Below are 4048 nucleotides of genomic sequence, written 5' to 3' on the forward strand. Positions count from 1 at the left end.
CATCCTTTTTTAAAGTTCTTCAATAGATAACCTAAAATTCTTAGGCAGACATGATGATAGAACTGAATAGGAGGAGATTATGTTAGATTTTATAACATCATTCTGAAAAGAGATCTATTGGTTCCAACAGATTTCCAAAGTAATCTGTAATACAAAATTTTTTTAAGAATCCCTACTTTAAGAAAATCAGGTATCTAACGTCTGAAACTTGGCATTTCCATTTATAGTGTATGACATCTCATAAGGAATCAAATGGATTTTATTGATATAAATTATTGCTATTTTTGTTAAAATGGAAAAATGTGGACATGTTAATAGAAGAAAGAAATTTCCAGTATAGAAAGATTTCAGCTCAGTACATGGAAAACTTCCTAATAAACAGAAAAGGCAAAAATATGGAATAAATTACTTGGAGGTAATTATTTCCCCATTTAATTATTGAATTATTATTCTAGAAAAGAATGAAAATAGGGGTAATTTTTGGAATAGCTACCTCTGAAGTCCCTTTCAGGTTCTATCATTAAATGAACTTTTTAATATTAAATTTCACATAACATTGGTCAAATGAATTTGTTGTACAATTCATTTTTCTGCTGACATATTTGGTGAGAATGTTTAACCTTGGTTAAAGAAGATATAAAGTAAAACTAATTATCTTCAAATATTTCAAGGCAGTGATGTGCTCAAAAGATCAAATCTTTGTTTTTCTCATTTTTCACCCACCACACTGTGTGTAAGGCATTATGCTAAGCTTTGAAAATGCAAAGAAAGTTGTGGGAAAAATATTAACCTTACCTCAAAGAGCTCACTTTATACAAACACTTTTATACATGACTCTTCCTTGAAATCTCTGCTTACACATCACCCAAAATTGGAAACCTTATACAGAATAGATTATTAAAGGAGAAGTTAGTGCACATTAAAAAATGATATCCAAACAGATTATGATTGTTTAGGAGCATTATCTTTATTGACAGAGGTTCTAAAATTGTGATATTGTGCTACAATATGAGTGAGATTGTATTAATGGTACTGATTATAGAGATACTTACTACATACAATTTGCCTTGGTCAGGCAACCTCTAGAATAGTACTGGTTGTTACATTTAAGGAAGGGAGTTGATATAGTTTGGGGTGTGCAAAAGAGGGTGACTAGGAGGATGAGGGAAATTGAGGTGAAGCCATATGAAAATAAGTTGAATGTCGTGAGGATGCATAACATTGATTAAAAAAAAGATATAGAAGCTACCTAATTGTCTTCAAGTATTTCAAGGGAGTGTCATATAGAAGAGAGTTGTGTAAAGTGAGTTCTTTGAGGTAAGAATGATATTTTCCTACAACTTTCTTTACATTTTCAAAGCTTAGCATTGTATATGCCTTGTATATAGTGTAGTAGGTGAAAGATGAGAAAAACAAAGTTTTGATCTTCTGAGCATATCAGTTAAGATATAAAACCTACAATTTGGAACCAGATCTCTTCAGCTTCAATTTGGCCCCCAAAACAGGGGAGATAGGTTTTTATACTTTAAAAAATTAATCAAATAACATTAATTAAGAGAAAACAATACAATATTAGGTAATCTGATTTCAAATTGAGTGAAAGATTAAGAACTTTCAAGTTGGGAGGGGAAGAGTGAACAGATACAATTCCCGAAATCAGACAAAGAGGTGTCCAACTACCTCCACGTGTATGTAAACAATCAAAAGAATATGGAAACAAAGACTTTTTTTTAAAAGGGAAAAGTGGTTCATTTTATTTTTCTTTCCTTTTTTTTTCTTATAGCTTTTTATTTGCAAGACATATGCATGGGTAATTTTTCAGCATTGAATCTTGCAAAACTTTCTATTCCAACTTTTCCCCTCCTTCCCCCCACTCCCTCCCTTAGATAAACAGGTAGACCAATACATGCTAAGTATATTAATGTATATGAAACAATGACTTATTGATCTGTATTGGACAAGTTTTCAAAAAAGACAGAATATGAATTTGAGATATACAATTATAAGGAACTCTTTTAAACAAAGCTTTAGACCTGCCTGGATTTCTAATCAGCATAACTTAGGTCCTTGACTAAGGATCTCTAAACAGCAGTGAGAGGTAGTCCAGTTTTCTAGCCATACAGGGCTAGTTTCAAACAATCTAGTAAAACTTTCTTCCAATTCCCACAATTGAACAATTTTTCTCACAAGACAGAATTTGGATTAGATCCCTAACTGGATAGAAATGGAACTGAACTAACTTAAGATCTGAGTCACAAGATAAAGTCAAGTTTGGTTAATTCAACTCTTAACAATTAACTATGTGCTGTCCCAGAACCTTCAATTTTCTCAATAGTAAATATTCAACAAATGCCAATTAAATGACTGCTTAGACCTAGAGGATAGAACTAGAAGCAAACAATGGAAATTACAACTCCTCATATTGTTATTTCCTTAAATATTTAAGGATTGGAGATATCCAAGTGTGCAATGCTAAGTAGTAAGTTACTCTCACTGTAAGTTGTGAAGTAAAGGTTGAAAAACCATTTGTATGAATTCTTGATTTAGTGTGAAAGGGACTAGTTGGTTTCTGAGATTTGTGCTAACTCTCATTTTATAGCATAATCAAACTTTATTACAAAGTCCTGGGGAATAGAAAGAAGTTATATCTTTATTATTTTATTTTCCTAAGATCTAGCACACATGCTCAGTAAATGTGATGACTAAATGAATATATAAATGCAATCCAGATTTTGCATTGAAATTTAAAGATTTCAATAACTGTTTCTAATAAGTCTGTGAAATCAGATTTTGAGCATTTGGAAGCAATGAACAAGAATTACAAAGATAATTTTTTAACTAACTACAAATTTGTTAGTAAAATGTGTATGGGGATACGTGTGAAAATTTAACAGAATTCATCATAGAGCCTAGAAAATCAAGTAGAGATGGAGGTGGGGAATTAACAGTGCTAGCAGTAGAACTACTCTTCAGAAATGTTTATTCTGTATGAAAAAGAATGGGATCCCATGTGTGGTTTTTCAGTTATTCTTGCCCTATTAATAGCAATGATAGTCGTACTGGTTTTACATACACAGCTCAAGTTTGCACACATAAAAGCTTCCAATTGCCAGTCTCATATTTCACATTCTCCTTAAGTACAGGTTTTTGATGAGCACTTTCTTCACACCTGTTAGGTTCTGTAGATGATGGGTTCAGCATTGGGGTGATCACCAAGTAAGACAATCCAAAGAGTTCATCAAAAAGCTTAGTGTCCTTGGACTGGGGCTTCATGTACATAAAAAGAGCAGAGCCATAGAACAAGATCACCACTGTCAGGTGGAGTGAACAAGTGGAAAAGGCTTTCCTCCTCCCTTCTCTAGAATTGATCCTCAGGATGGTGGAGAGGATGAAGATATAAGAGAAGAAAATGAGTATCAGAGGCATGATTAAGAAAAATATACTTCCAACCATAATAATAAATACATTGAGGGATATGTCTCCACAGATCGTCTTGAGAAGAGCAAGAATTTCACACATAAGGTGATCAATTATGTTTCCATAGAAAGGCATCATCATAGCAAGCATAGTATGTAACGAAAGAATTCAGAAGCCCTATAGTCCATGTCCAAGCAGCCATCTGAACACAGAGGCTCTTGTTCATGATGATGGTGTAGCTAAGAGGATTGCAGATGGCTACATACCTGTCAAAGGCCATTACCGAAAGGAGAATGCATTCTGTGCAACCCAATCCAAGAGAAATAACCATTTGCAGGGCACATCCAATGAACGAGATGGATTTTCTCTCAGACATAAAATTTATCAGCATTTTAGGGATAGAGGAGGATGTGTAGCAGATGTCCAGAAAGGAAAGGTTCCCAAGGAAAAAATACATAGAGTTGTGGAGGCGGGGATCCTGGATGCTGATGATAATGAGGACTCCGTTTCCCAGTAGAATCACCAAATACATCAACAGGCAGAGCACATAAAGAAGCATCTGAAGTGCTAGATAATTAGAAAGCCCCATCAGAAAAAACTCTGTCACAACTGTATCATTTCCCTTTTCCAT

At 33.8% G+C, this 4048-nt stretch overlaps 1 pseudogene; it reads right to left on the bottom strand.

The window, feature by feature from the left end:
* Positions 1-3122: 3122 nt before the first annotated feature.
* On the bottom strand, positions 3123-4048 carry LOC141554625 (olfactory receptor 13D1-like; annotated as a pseudogene).

This window comes from Sminthopsis crassicaudata, chromosome 1 (genome assembly GCF_048593235.1).
Source record: "Sminthopsis crassicaudata isolate SCR6 chromosome 1, ASM4859323v1, whole genome shotgun sequence".
NCBI lineage: Eukaryota > Metazoa > Chordata > Mammalia > Dasyuromorphia > Dasyuridae > Sminthopsis > Sminthopsis crassicaudata.